The sequence below is a fragment of the Hoplias malabaricus genome, chromosome 10, assembly GCF_029633855.1.
Source record: "Hoplias malabaricus isolate fHopMal1 chromosome 10, fHopMal1.hap1, whole genome shotgun sequence".
In the NCBI taxonomy this organism is placed as follows: Eukaryota; Metazoa; Chordata; class Actinopteri; order Characiformes; family Erythrinidae; genus Hoplias; species Hoplias malabaricus.
This window is the reverse complement of record NC_089809.1, coordinates 29,112,527-29,128,112: the sequence shown is the minus strand read 5'-3', so window position 1 is coordinate 29,128,112 and position 15,586 is coordinate 29,112,527. Positions and strand designations below refer to the sequence as shown.

General features: G+C 36.5%; 1 long non-coding RNA gene across 1 annotated transcript; it reads left to right on the top strand.

The window, feature by feature from the left end:
• The first annotated feature begins 142 nt into the window (after positions 1 to 142).
• LOC136708076 (uncharacterized) lies at positions 143 to 10,071 on the top strand. The gene is made up of 3 exons (XR_010804312.1): positions 143 to 283; positions 7,314 to 7,413; positions 9,548 to 10,071. It is a non-coding gene; the product is annotated as an uncharacterized lncRNA (long non-coding RNA).
• Positions 10,072 to 15,586: the final 5,515 nt, after the last annotated feature.

The following is a 15,586-nucleotide window of genomic DNA, read 5'->3' as shown; positions in this document are numbered from 1 at the left end:
CCGTGGAGATCCTGTGACCCGACCTCTGTCCAATCATTTTACAGTCCAAACCCACCGCTGACAGGTCTACAGTGTCTTGCAGCCATGAAATGACCAAGTGAACAGAGTGAATGTTATATGTTACTGGGCCCAAAAAGCCCCAATTGTCTTTCTAAAAATCTCCATGACCAGAGACAGTGTAAACTGGGAGGAAATATTGGCCTCGTTTTTGAAAAATGGAGTCGGTTTAGAAGCAGAAACACTACAGAACAGAACCAGAGCTGGCTCGTTTTCTCCTGAACAGGTAACAGCAAATCATTTCTGAAAAAATGTAGAAGCACAGACGCCTGTGTATAGATTAAAAGCAGTAAACGCCATAGGTTGTGTGTTTTATAGCGACATTTGAAAAGTGTCAGGACTGTTTTGTGTGATTTATACGAAGAAGGTGAAAACATGATTGAAAGTTGCAAATACCATTGTTTGAGGCAGATTCATGGGTGTTTCTCCATGGTTTGGGTGTGTTTTAAACAAATTAAGGATTAAGAATTGTGTTTGAAAAGCCTCGCATATTCACCTATTTAAAGTGGAATGGAGAAATCCAGTTTGATAGAACACAGCAAATATAAGTATGTGGAGGTGGAAATGAGTATAAGAAGCTAGAGAATAACGCAAATAAGGCCCTTAAACGGACCCATTTAAGGTGGATTATGAAAAAGAAGCAAGGAACACACATATATATACATATATATATATATACACACACACACACACACACGGTTTGGAAAATGAAGCTGAAACACCTGTCATTTTAGTGTGGGAGGTTTCATGGCTAAATTGGATCAGTCTGGTGGCCAATCTTCATTAATTGCACATTGCCACAGTAAGAGCAGAGTGTGAAGGTTCAATTAGCAGAGGGTAAGAGCACAGTTTTGCTCAAAATATTGCAATGCATACAACATTATGGGTGACGTACCAGAGTTCAAAAGAGGACAAATTGTTGGTGCACGTCTTGCTGGTGCATCTGTGACCAAGACAGCAAGTCTTTGTGATGTATCAAGAGCCACAGTATCCAGGGTAATGTCAGCATACCACCAAGAAGGACGAAACACATCCAACAGGATTAACTGTGGACGCAAGAGGAAGCTGTCTGAAAGGGATGTGCCATGGTGCACGGAGTGCAATCTTGGGCTGTGGACAATGTGATACATGTATTGTTCTCTGATGAGTCCACCTTTACTCTTTTCCCCACATCTGGGAGAGTTACGGTGTGGAGAATCCCCAAAGAACTAACCACCCAGACTGTTGCATGCCCAGAGTGAAGCATGGGGGTGGATCAGTGATGGTTTGGGCTGCCATTTAATGGCATTCCCTTGGCCCAATACTTGTGCTAGATGGGCGCGTCACTGCCAAGGACTACCGAACCATTCTGGAGGACCATGTGCATCCAATGGTTCAAACATTGTATCCTGAAGGCGGTGCTGTGTATCAGGATGACAATGCACCAACACACACAGCAAGACTGGTGAAAGATTGGTTTGATGAACATGAAAATGAAGTTGAACATCTCCCATGGCCTGCACAGTCACCAGATCTAAATTTTATTGAGGCACTTTGGGGTGTTTTGGAGGAGGGAGTCAGGAAACGTTTTCCTCCACCAGCATCACGTAGTGACCTGGCCACTATCCTGCAAGAAGAAAGGCTTAAAAACCCTCTGACCACTGTGCAGGACTTGTATATGTCATTCCCAAGATGAATTGACGCTGTATTGGCCTCAAAAGGAGGCCCTACACCATACTAATAAATTGTGTTCTAAAACCAGGTGTTTCAGTTTCATTGTCCAACATCTATCTATATATATATACATTTTTTTCAAGTGTTTATTTCTTTTAATTTGATAATCAAAACTGGCAGCTAATGAAAACCCCAAATTCAGTATCTCAGAAAATTTGAATATTACTTAGGACCACTACAAAAAAGGATTTTTATATACGCTGGCCAACTGAATATTTTTCTTAATATTCAGTATTCACCAACTTATCATATTTTAAATTTATGTCCAGCATCTCTTCTATCTTTATATATATATATATATATATATATATTGGACACTGCTATACTAAAGAGCCAGTCCTTCTGTGTTCTTTTTGTTACTAAAGGATACGTCACATGGGCTACAGCCAGCCTCTTGCGCCAATGGATTCCTAATGACGCAAAAAAGGGGTAATGATGCCCCTGTCTCTATATTTGAGTCTTAATAAGCACCGTGTTCTCTGCTTCATGCTCTCCTCACTGCCCTCTTAGTATGCTTAAACCAAAATGATTGACTTGGGGTGAAATTATTCTCTTTTTAGCACAGAAACCTCAAGATTTATCATTTATCTTACCACTGCTCAGTGTGCCCACTTAATGACATTATGGAGAGATGCTCAGGTCTTCCTTCCACCACAATTTCTGTTTTGTTTTTAAGAGGAGACTATTGTAACTATTAAAAAAGTGAGACAAAAATGTCACATTAAATTTAGACTCATAAAATGAGATCCTTGCCATTACAACTCAGTAGGTCTTTAATAAACCCCACTATGGAACAAGAATCCCATGTTCATGATTGTTTCATGCTGATTATCACTTCACCCTTAAATTTGAACTAGCATCAAACTTATCATCTTAATTATGCACTTTCCCAGTAATTAAATGGTTAAGAGTAAATAAATGGCTATATAATAAAAGGCACAATTTTGGTGTTAAAAAGTGCCTGAGAACTCTCAAGAGTGTGTCAAGATTTTCATATTTTAACTTAAAAACGTTCACAACTCAATATTTCTATCAGTATATTTGCATAGTTTATATGATTAATAACCTACAGAAAATATAAGAAAAAAATTATACTGTGCAAATGTTGAGAAAAATACTTATTTCAATACACCTTTATTTTTACTTTCTAAATGAAAGGTTTAGGAAATTGTCATTTTTTTAATATGTCAAATATATATCATTAGTCATAATGCTGTAGATAGTATTACCAGAAATAAATGAAAGAAATTACAAATGATTTTTTTCAGAAATTGAGTTTGTCTGGGTGTATGGTAATTGTAAACCTGTGCTATTTTATTGATTGCATTAAAGATTTTTGTAGATAACCCAGAACATTAGCCATCATCATCAGTGCATATTGTGTCTAGACAGGTACTGGTGTCTAGATCAGTTAATAATTTATCACTGCAATAGACATGTACAGAGCTGGCCAAAGAATGTGCAAGGAATACGTAATATTTTGGACAATAAAACAAAAAAAGAACATCTTTATTTTAAGGCAATACATCCACAATATTCGGGTAAATAACAAAAAATCACCATAGGTAAATGCTGATCATAAAACTGTATTTTCTTACAGCTGAGACCGAAAGTTATCACTTCTCATGACAACTGCATTTTATAAAGATGAGGTTTTGGGCATTTTCCCACAAAATTCGTTTTCAAATGCACTCTTTGTGGAAAACACAACTTGTCTAAGTAATTATTTCCAGAACAGAAGCAGTCATGTGGCACGGTACTGCAGCAGGTAGTGTTGCTGTCACACAGCTCCAACGTCTTGATGTGTTCTCCCTGTGTCCACGTGGGTTTCCTCCAGGTGCTCCAGTTTCCTCCCATGGTCCAAAAACACACGTTGGTAGGTGGCTTGCCAGCTCAAAATTGTCCCTAGGTGTGTGTGTGTAAGTGAATGTGTGAGTGTATGTCACCCTGTGAAGGACTGGTGCCCCCTCCAGGGTGTCTTCCTGCCTTGCGCCCTGTGATAACACACAATATGAATAAACAAAACCCCAAACTTACAGTCCCAAATCCACTTCTCTAATCAATTTAGAGTCTGTAATAACAGTAAGTGCAGTCTGTAAGTAAATGAAGAGTTTTATCATTTTTGTTGTTTAAGTCCGTTTGAACTGCAACAGAGACTATGGTTATCTGTCATTTAATCACATAGTCTCTCTACACTTATCACAAGATAGCAAATTAGCATAATGCTGTATAAAACATTATTTTTTTAGTAATCAAATGAAAGTCTGATTACATTCTGTTACAACTGATTACTGTCCACGGCCCATAAACATTAGCAGACTATGCATTTCTTTTCTGGTGATGCTCTGCCAGGTCTGTAATGCAGGCACTTTCAGATCCTGATTATTTCAGGGTTTTTTATTTTCAGTTTTCTCTTCATCAAGTGAAGTGCATGCTCAGTGGGAATTGCACCAGATGATTGACTTGGGCAGTCAAGAATATTGCACTTCTTCTTCACACATTCCATTCTGAGTTCTGTCACTCCTGTACTCTTCTAATCTTTGCTTTCTACATGAGATGTTATACCAGTTTCACAGGCTGTTCTTGAGCTTCACCAGTGATTTGTAAAGAGCTTTTTGATTCTGATTTTTTTACACATTGGTGATTACAAGTTTTATTTATTATACTTTTCTCATTTCAATTATAGTTCCTGAAATAAAATATAAAACACATATTTAACAGGAAATTACCTAGCCTGAAAAATAAAATATATGGGCCTTTCTCCATCCAAGTAATCCAAACAAATTCAGTAATGATGACATCTGTGCTTTGGTGTGGTCAGCCCAATGTTCCAAGAACACATACAGCTTCTTTCATTATTTTCTTTTCTTTTTTTTTTTTTTTTTTTTTTTGTGTTTTGTTTTCCTTTAGCTTCACTGACATCATTTCAGAAGGCTTCCCAAGGCAGAACAGAAACCTTTTTTAGGCCTGACAAAAAATTGGTGCTTTAGGTCTCTCAATTTGCACAAATTCTTTAAATTTTAAACATTTTTCCATTTTGGAAGCTATATGAGAAAAATGAACTGCTGATGAACCCAATTCAGTTGTCAAAACTGAAAGCATACACTTTCTTTCTCCTTTATTGGCTATTCTGTTCAACCTTGAGTCAGACTGAAGCTCCATTTAAGGTGGAATGGAAAAGGGAAATACAGGTGTTTTCAGCGTTAGCATGTACACCAAAATTTACAGTGAAATGGAAAAGTCAAAAAGAAACAGATATTCAGATGCCTAAAAACATCAGCCGAGAATATTACAGTGTTATAGAGATAAAGGTGTGTTATGAAACATACTGCAGCCCAAGCAAACACAATATTGTCACAATTTGTTCTGCACAAAGTTGTCCATTGTGGCACTTTTTACTTTAACTTTGTGCTAACTGAGCTGTCACAATGTTACTGTGGGAGATTTTATAGGAAGGAAACTAATGCTATACTGCAGTCGTCAAATGGAATTCATGCAAATCCAAAATTTATAAAAATGAGTAAGAGATTAAGAAAACTGAATCTAGCCTACACTTCTGTGTTTCAGCATGTCTAAAATGTACACAAACAGTGTAAATGTACCTTTAAATGTACTACAGTGGTTTTAAAGTTCAGTTCTATTCCCTAAAAGCACATTCTTTAACCTTTCATTATAGGACTGTGTAAAACAACACGACTTAAACATCTCCAATCAATACAAAACATGGTACAATTATGAGCCATAACTAAAGGTACTGAAAATGTACCCTCAAGGGTACCACCACATTGAATTTTTCTGACAGTGTATAGATTTTTGCTATGCTAATAGTGCAACAGCACTAACCAGGTCAAAAAACATTGGGCAGTTGAGAGTATTTTGTGTTTTGCCTCAATAAGAGATATAAATACCTCCAATTTGTTTTATTTTTGTTGGATTGGAGGGACACCAAAATGTGTCACCAATCTTGAAAGGTGTGGCTGCTTTAGAGGCCAATATTTACAAGTTGAATAATAATGAAAATACAGCCTGAAGGCAACACGAGTCCCAATTTATCTATTAGGTTTAATGATGCATTAAATTCACTACGTTTTGATTATTTTCCACAAACTGTATAGTATAGAATGAATAAACATTACTAATAGTAGTTTCATTTTTTTAGTCTTTGACATTTAAATTTTTATCTACATGTATGGAAAGATAGTCCAGCTGCAGAGCACCACTAATCTCTAGGGTTCTAGATGCATTTATACATCTCCAGCTCAGAACCTCAGATAGTGCTCAAGGTTCGAATTATGGGGGGCATTTGTCGGGGATCGAAACATTTATATATCCTTCTCACCTATAATGTTAAATATAACAATAAATTTACAATATCCATGCCTGGAAGAATCTTCAAATATGATTTCAAACACCCCTACATTGAACCATACCACATTTCTCTGCCTGCCTCACGCATATTATTGGTCATTTGGGTTGCGTCCTCATTAAGGTAGCACCTGCACAAACCAGAGAATGCATTACGTAACAGCTGTCTAGATTTTGCCGGGTCAAAAAGATTGAGTTTGTAAAACAATACTCACAAATGTAACGAAATTTGTAACTGTGTTTGAGAAACTACATACATGTAATATTAAAATCCAAAAATGTATTGGAATGCACAAATTTAAAACAACAATAATAAAAATTTTAATTCATAAATGTGGAGAAAATATTTATAATATATAGAAATAATTTTTAAATGTGTAAAAAAAAGATTTGCATGTTAAATAAAAATGTCGTGAATCAGTACCTCTCAAATGGCTTAAAATGTGCAAGAGAAAACATTTCTGAGGTTCCAAAAGTTTTAAGACCCTGTTTTAACGGCCAATTGATGGACCAATAGGAAAGCTTTAGCTGGACCAATCAGATAGCGAGGTTTGTAGCCAATCAGAACAATAATTTGTTGCTATCACTCACAGCACTTTTCCACCAAAGGAACTCTGGTTCTTGAACGGGTTCTGTTCCTGATTCTTGAAAACTTGGTTCTTTCCAGTGAACACCAGTGAATCTTTATCGTAGTCTCTTCTTTATATTTGGACAATGTTTCTCTGGCACAGCCTTTTGTTTTCTATTATATATTTAACAAAGAGGAAGTCATCTTGTCTGTCCCTATAATGACACGAATACATGGACACAATTCACCGCTACTGACTTTCTGACGAGTAAATTACATCTGCACAGCTTTTTGTTTAACTGTAGACAAAAACTGACAAAATCTCCGGATTATTAAAGCCAGAACACCAGAGCAAGGTGTTACTCAAAATAAATGAGGCTGTGAATTTTTTACAGCACCGTTTTATCAGTCGGGCACTTATAGAAATGGAAGTCTGTACATACAGTTGCTGGTCATAAAATTAGAATGTCATGAAAAAGTTTATTTATTTCAGTAATTCCATTCAAAAGTGAGACTTGTATATTATAATTATTCATTACACACAGACTGATATTTCAAATGTTTGTTTCAGTCTCATGTCACTGTCCTTATATTTTTTGTGTCTAAATAGCTGTTCTCCACAACAATCAAGCATGACTTTCTTTTAGAACTGGTGCAACATCTCTCCATCTCACCAGAGACCACACTAAAAAAGGAAGGAATTATTTGAGGTTAGTGAAGGGCAGGTAGGTGTGTACATCTGTGTTGGATAAAATACATGTTTTCTTTTATAATATTCATTTGGATAGAAAAGTTTTTGAAAACGATAAGGATGTAGAATAAAATGGCTTTTGTTTAATTAAAATGTTTTATTTTTTTCCATTTAAATTTTATTAAACATTATTAATATCTTCTTTAAACTCTGTTGTAGGTAAGTAATTTCCTGATAGCATTTTAAGGATTATTCTTAAACATATAAATCTTTTTTTTCTATATACGTGTACAGTAATAGTGTAACTGTGAGTCCTATATGTTCTATACATCTGTAATTTGTTAATTCATTTATTTAACAGTCAAAAGAACTAAGAAAATATTTTCAGTGAATTCAATGTTGAATTTAATTTGGGGATTGATAGGTGTAATTTTTACTCATACTTGCTATATTTAAGACTTGAGCTCCTCAGCAGTCTGTGGTTGCATTTCTCTGATTCTGCTCTTCATGATGCACCATACATTTTCAGTAGAAGACAGATCTGGATTGCAGGCAGGCCAGTCAAGTACACACTGTCTGTAGAGCCACAATGTTGTAACTCATGTGGAATGAGGCCTGGCAGTGTCTGCCTGAAGTAAACATGGACTTCTGAGAAAGGAATTCATCTTGAAGCTTATGTCTCTCCAAATACTAATATAAGCCTTTTCATCAATGGTACATTCACAATATACAGATCACCATTGCCATGGGAACTGATGCAACCCCATGCTGTTTTAGATGTGTTTTAGATTTTGGATGGTGTTTTTCATCTTTGGCACATAGAATTCTACGTCCATTTTTTCCCAAAAGCATTTTATTTACCGTTCATCTTTTGTACACAGTGGTAATTCAAAGTGCATTACAGAAACAGTACAGGGTAAGTGTTAAAATATTAAAAAAAGATATATACCAATCTTCCCTCACATTCATGAAATATCGCACATCCCTCCCTAGAAGTCTTGTCTTAATGGAGAGGATACAGTAACAAACCTGAATGGATAAAAAAAAACCTGAGGGGGATAACAAATAAAAGAAGTTTAGGAGAAAGATTAAGAACTGAATGTAAAGTAGAGAAATAAAATAGCAAAAACTGCATGATTCACATAAAACAATTAAAATGTTAGAAATAAACAATCAATTAATGCTAATAAATAGTGCAATAAGAGTGCAAAAAGGCTATATATTAAAAAAGTTACAGGAAGTGTATTAATATGCCATTATAGAATGAAAACTGAACCATGATTTAAACAGGAATGTTTTCAGAATGGATTTATAAGTGTTCAAAGTCAGGACTCTTCTAATGTTTCTGTCAGCTGATTCCATTTAAGAGTTGCATAGAAGCTAAATGCTGCTTCTACATGTTTTCTCCTCACCTGAGGAAGCACTAACTGTGACTAGTACGTAGTGACCTGAGATTTCTGCTTGGCTGATTCCTCTGTAGCATATCTGATAAATGCTGGTCCTACACCATGAAGAGATTTATAGACCAGCAAAAGTTCCATTAAGTCTATTCTGTAACTGGTTTACAGTGTAAGGATTAAAGAACAGGGGAAAAATCTCTTCTTTTACTCCTAGTGAGAACTCTATTTTGAGTCTGCATTTTGAATCAACTGCTGTATTTATTCATTTATTTATTTTTCTGTGTGTGTGTGTGTGTGTGTGTGTACCAGATTAGAGACACTAAAGAAGTCAATTCTGCTAGATATAAAAGCATAGATGAGTCAGGACTGGACTGGAGCCAAGTCTGGATTAGTCAGGAAAATATTTATTTGATATTATTATTTTATTAATAAATTGCAGATTTAGTAACTGTTTTAACATGACTGCTAAAACAAAGATCTGAGTCCATTACTGCGCCAAGGTTACAAAATGAAATAATATTTATTGAAATGCAGCAAATTTTGTGCCATCCTCAGTTTTTTTTTTTTTTTTTTTTTTTTTCCCTTCTGAGATGATTTAGGCACAGAGGCCTCACAAGTGTTTCTGGGCAAAATAAATACATGATTTCCGCTTTGCATAATACATAATATCAGACTGCACTTCTTGATGCAGCAGCAGACTGTGTTATTTATTCATTAGTTCATTCATTGTCTATATCCGCTTATCCGGTTCAGGGTCGCGGTGGGTCCGGAGCCTACCCGGAATCACTGGGCGTGAGGGAGGAACACATCCTGGAGGGGGCAACAGTACTTCACAGGGTGACACACACTCACACGCTACGGACACTTATGAGTCACCAGTCCACCTACCAACCTGTGTTGTTGGACTGTGGGAGGAAACCGGGGCATACAGAGGAAACCCACGCAGACACAGGGAGAACACAGACAGTCACCTGGAGTGGGACTTGAACCCCCAACCCCAGATCCCTGGAGCTATGTGACTGCGACACTACCTGCTGCGCCACTGTGCCACCCCAGACTGTGTGTTAAGTGACAGTTATTTTCCAAAGTACCCCATAGCACATGTGGCTATATCCATCAATGTATCATGATGGCACAGCATGATGAATTGTGTCCCATCCTTGCTTGTGGTGACAAAGAAGTTGGTGAAAGATATATTCAGTCTTTATGACTTCACCTGTTACCGCCAACATGTATATTGACCCTTCTTATAATTAGTCTAAAAATTAGACAATTTAAATGAGAGCTGATACTTGATTTATACAAGGTTATTTTTATTTCCTTGTTTATTGCCATCTCATGTAGTTTTATTTAATGTAGCCAATACTAAAGTTCAAAGGTATTTCCTGTTCACGTTTTTAACTCTCCAGTGTTTACAGCAGAAAACACTTTATCCTGATTTTTGTTTCAAGAGACAAATAAACATTTTCAGTATATTTTGTAATTACATCTGCTACTGCTGGACAAGAGTCTGTTGCTTTTTTTTTTGTCTTGGCATTGTCATTTAGAGGTTTAATCGGAAAGGCTTTTATGTGATCATAACTGGAGTGCTGACCACCTTTGGAGATTCATAAGGCAGTCTAAAACAACTCAGAAGATCTTGCCTGGCTTTTGAGTAGACCCTAGATACACTATAATCCCTGCCCTAGCAGAAAATCACCAGAACCAGGTCTTTTAGCACCTTCAGCCCACTCAAAAATGTGATTATGCCACATTGTTGGTACACAAGACATACTTATAACAGCTGTAATTAATCATATTTAAAATGATGTAGTCTAGAGAAACATAAATTTCTTTTAAAAATATGTTTACAATGTAGAACATTTAAGAGAAAGCAAACACAAGGAGCCTCATTTTCTGATGCAATAAGTCTGAATAAAAAAAAGATTGAATAATACATCTAAACCATGTTATTAAAAAGGGCACAAGGGTTTTGCACAGGCAATTTTATGAGACAATTTTACTGGGCCATGTGCACCCTGTAGCGTAAATACTTTCCTTCATGTTTTCATATTCCATGGGCCTAATGCCTCTACACACAACTGAAATTTAAGAGTGGTTTCATAAACCCTGTGATGAAGCGAAATGCCTTCAATAGCTTCCTAAATCACCACAACACATCAGGCACCGAGCTGGACCTATACAGGAAAATCTGAAATGCAGTGCATGATCCATCATTCTAATTCATAGTCAACCCTAAAAGATTGGAAGCTTTTCTTCATGAAGCATTGTCCAATAACTGACACACCAAGCAATTTAGGCTTTTGTAAGATGGTATTACAGGAGGGGCTGAAGCTGTTATGAAGGCTTAGAAGGGTAGATTACTGATTATTATGTATTTGATATTAATATATTAACTTATGTTCTTACATGTACTCTTAACTCATGGGGCAGATGCTTTTTTGCGGATGGACTTGCAGCTTTTAGTCATGTTACAGGTTTAAGTTTATGCAGTGTTGGAAGTCTTATCCAAGGGCCCTTATTGGTATGATGTGTTGTTCCTGTTTGAGCTGTTAATTATGACATTTTAAGCTAATTCTACAGCACACATTTTTATTAATTACAATGCTTAACATGTTGGAAAAATGGGCCACATTTTATGTTGTTATTACAGATTTAGCATTTGTGCATTAAAAAATGTGTTCTCTGCTGAGAATTTGTTATTTCTTCTGTTTCAAAAAATATTATGTAAGGATATTTCACAATGTGTGATTGACTGGAACTTTTTATGGTCAGATAACTTAGTCATTCCCAGAGTGAAGTCAGACAAAGCACAGTCTAAAAAACATATCTTGTAAGTGCTGTGTATGTGAAATCATCAAAGCGTGTGCAGGAACTAAAGGATCTGAGCCTATTTGAACCTCTGATCTCATCTTTTGTGAACTCTCCTGTGTAAGGCGCCAGATTGTGTTGTGTTTAATGTCTCTCTCAGTGTGAAGATGTGTTGCCAGGCAGAGAAGTTCATATTTGGCTTGCTCTGAGGAATTCATCTCATCTCTACACCTCTCTGACACTTAATCCATTACTACATTGTGGATATGCATTTACAGTGCCACTGCAGTGACCTCGTTGAGGACGCTCTGATGAGGCGATTACCATTTGCACAGTGGACGAATGCCTGCAGCAATTATAAAAGCAAATGCTCATTACTGAGAGAGAGAGACAGACAGACAGACATGTATTTTCTAGTAGGCCTAAGACATTATCTTGTTGAATACCATGTCACATATTTAACCCTAGACTGTGGAAGTATTCTCCACATCTAAAGATATTAACATTTGCGGTGACATTTTTTCATTGTTTCATGTTATTCTGTAACAGAGATAAAAGAAAAGAGCAAAGTGAACAACAATCTGCCTCTATGTGTCCTTCACCCTGTCCAGGGACATTCAGTTTCTTTATAAGTTTATTATTGAATAATCCCTTGCTTAATCAGTCAGAAATCTATGCAAAATAATATTTCTTTTATTCATTTCCTCTGATAAAAATCTGTTAGTTCTGTTAGACTTTCTTTGTGCTGTTAGGATTGTTTTAAATTGTAATTCACACACCATAGAGGTGCAAAGAATATCTATAGGTGCCCTATCTTTACAGATTGTGATACATTATTTAGACTAATTCACGTTTTCTAAACCAATGAAGGATCCTAATGTTCTAGAATGAATGAAAGAATTAAAGTGATTGAATGAGTTAATAATGTTATTTGCAGTATTAATAAAATTATATATTAATTATATATTTACATATTAAAAACCTGTAACCTGTTATCCAGTTCAGGGTCGCAGTGGGTCCAAAGCCAACCATGAATCACTGGGTACAAGGCAGAAAAGAAAAGATTAAAGAATATCTAATTTAGTCTTTTTGTAATGTTTACTTGGGCTTTTTGTGCCTGTTCACGTAGAAGATGTAGACTTTAAAAATAAAGATCTATAAATGTAGTGCTGTAGTTCAAAATTACTTTTGAAAGTGTTAATAAGATTACTCTTATTAACACTTACTCTACTCTATCTCTATCTTCCTGCAGCATCCGCTGCGTATGCTTGCTTTTCACTGACAGTAATTTCAGTGTTTATAGAAAAAAAATCTGTAAAAGATTTCTGTAAACTATAAGTAGACTACCTATCGGCATCTATTAAAAATGTACTTTGGATGAATGGCTTCAGTTCTTTTCAATTGCCTGTATTTTCATCTGTTTTAAGAGCTATAGTGTTCAAATGTAGCACACAGAGATTGAGTTGAAAAACACTGTATTCTTATTTAAGAGAACCATGCCCTAACAGTTTCTTTATGAAACCATAAGCAGTTTTTTACAGCATTGCACAAAAGTTATTTTCAGTCTTTTGTTTAAGAAAAGTAATTAATATGCAGCTCAGTTGCATACATTTTATGCCCATCCATCCATTTCATCTGAATTTAAGTGTATCATTATGGAGTTCGTCCCACTTTGCTAATGCAAAGGACATTATACAGAGGACTTATTCTGGGTTTTGCAACATTTACCATTACCATCTGATTTTGTTCAGCCACAAGACCATTAGTGAGGTCCTGTACTGATGCTGGATGATTAGTTTTGAATCACAGGCCACTCCAGCTCATCACACAATTCACAGATTGTGTTCAGTTATTCCAGAAAATGTAGTCACACCCCACTATGCAGGGAAGGGGATTTATAATTCTAGCCGACACGTAGTATTTGGAATGCTGGCCTTAGGCTCATATGTGGCTGCTCCAGAGCATCCCAATTCATTTGATAGATTTGGCTTTGATTTTCTACATGTCACTATGACACTTTCTGAATATTTAATAAAAACTGCTTATATAACATTCTGCCAGTGGGTGTCGCACTAGAGCACAGGAATCTCAGACAAAAACAAATGCTTCATATTCAGCCATGCCTCCCACCTCTCATCAAGCAGATGGACCCAATGGTGTTCAATGACAACAGCAAATAAATCTGTGTAGTCAGTCATGAAAACAAACATGGAACATTTATTAGCCATCAAAATGTTTACACATTGAGGAGAAGAAAAGCCAGTTGAGAGTAATTATGCGGGCCTTTGGCTGCTTGTACAGTGCTTTCCCATTTACTTTCTTTGGTTTAAACCAAAATATCATGTGTGAAAGTCACCTCAGACCGAAGGACCTACATTTAGTCTGAACCAAAGGGGTGGTCTTCATCCGGATCCAACCTATTTGGTGTGGTACAGGCTTTTCAGGAAGTTGAGGTATTATAAAAGTCAGAGAATGATGTGACCCTGCAATTTACACTTTCTCCCCAAAAATAAGAGAACTTTTTAATTTAACTGTTCATTACCATAACCATACGATGCTGCCTTATGGGAACACGGTGTCATCAATGAAAAGTGAACATTATTTGATGAAAATGTTTTTTTTTTTGTGGGTCTGCATGTTTTAATGGTCAAATTTGCATATATACAGCTCTCTCCAGTCTCACACAATGGTTGTGTTATATTAGTAAACATAAATAAAATGTGAATTGATGATATTCTTCTGCATTACTTCTCTTTTATAGCAAAGCAACCTACACAATAGCCCACTACCTAGGGTATAAAAATACTGCATCATTGTCAGAATGGCACTCACTGGTATAGAAGATACAGTGCAGGCAGCTGTGATTTGAGACACAGCCTATTAAAGGTGGAATCAATACAAGAAATTCAACTATATACAGCTGAACCAAAAATGCAAATATGAAGCTGGTAAATAAACATGCGTTTAACAACAAATGCCTTTAGGGCACTTATTAAGGGTGTACTCACACTTGGCCCAGTTGCCTTTATGTTTTGTATCAGTGAGTATCGTGTCCCACATGCCCACAGTAGCTATGCCAGATGCAATGATCTCCCTGTTACAAACCCGTGTACTATCACAATGATTTTGAAGATGCAAAGAAAAATTGCTATGTAGTGTTTCTTTAAATGTATTTATTAAATATAAACAAATTTAGAATTTGATGCCAGCAACATAGTAGAAGGAGCTGCCATGGTCTGGTGGTTAGGGAACTGGGCTTGTAACTGGAAGTTTGCCAGTTCAATCCCCAGAGTTGCCAGGTCATTACTTGAGCAAGGCATGCAACCAACAATTGCTCCCTGGGTGCTGTGGCTAGGACTGCCCACCGCTCTGGGCATGTGCACTCACTGCCCCCACAGTGGCCAATAAAGTAATTCTAAGATGTTTAAACATTTCTTCTAATAATTTTTTTCGGATTCTCCTCTTAAAGACACACTATATTCAGTAGGAAACCTGAACAGCAGGCAGGCAAGTCAAGCACGTGCACTCTGTGTACAAAGCCATGCTGTTGTAACTCATGCAGTATGAGTTATGTTCAGCCCATTTCCACCGAGATAAACCGGTTCGCGAACCAGAAAAATTAATTCCCAGCTGGAACCAAAAGAACAGTAGGTTCTTCAGCGCAAACCAGAACCAGTAAATAAGACAGGAACATGCTCCCTTTGTGTGTGTTTCTGAGGCTGTGTTTGGCACAACACCATTCGCGTTGGCCAGGGCGATGGTTAGTTCACAAGCTTGGTGAAGAGCTTGGAATTCAGCAACATTTAAACACATATCTCACAGAGAGAGGAGGACTGCTGAATTTGTCTTATTTCAGAGTTTGGGTCTTTGGTAGGGAGACATTGTGGCATTAGTGTGTTTATAATACTCCATATAGCTGCGCACAGCCACATTAAACTTGTTTTACTCGATCCAGTTACATTCAATAAATAAATAATTGTA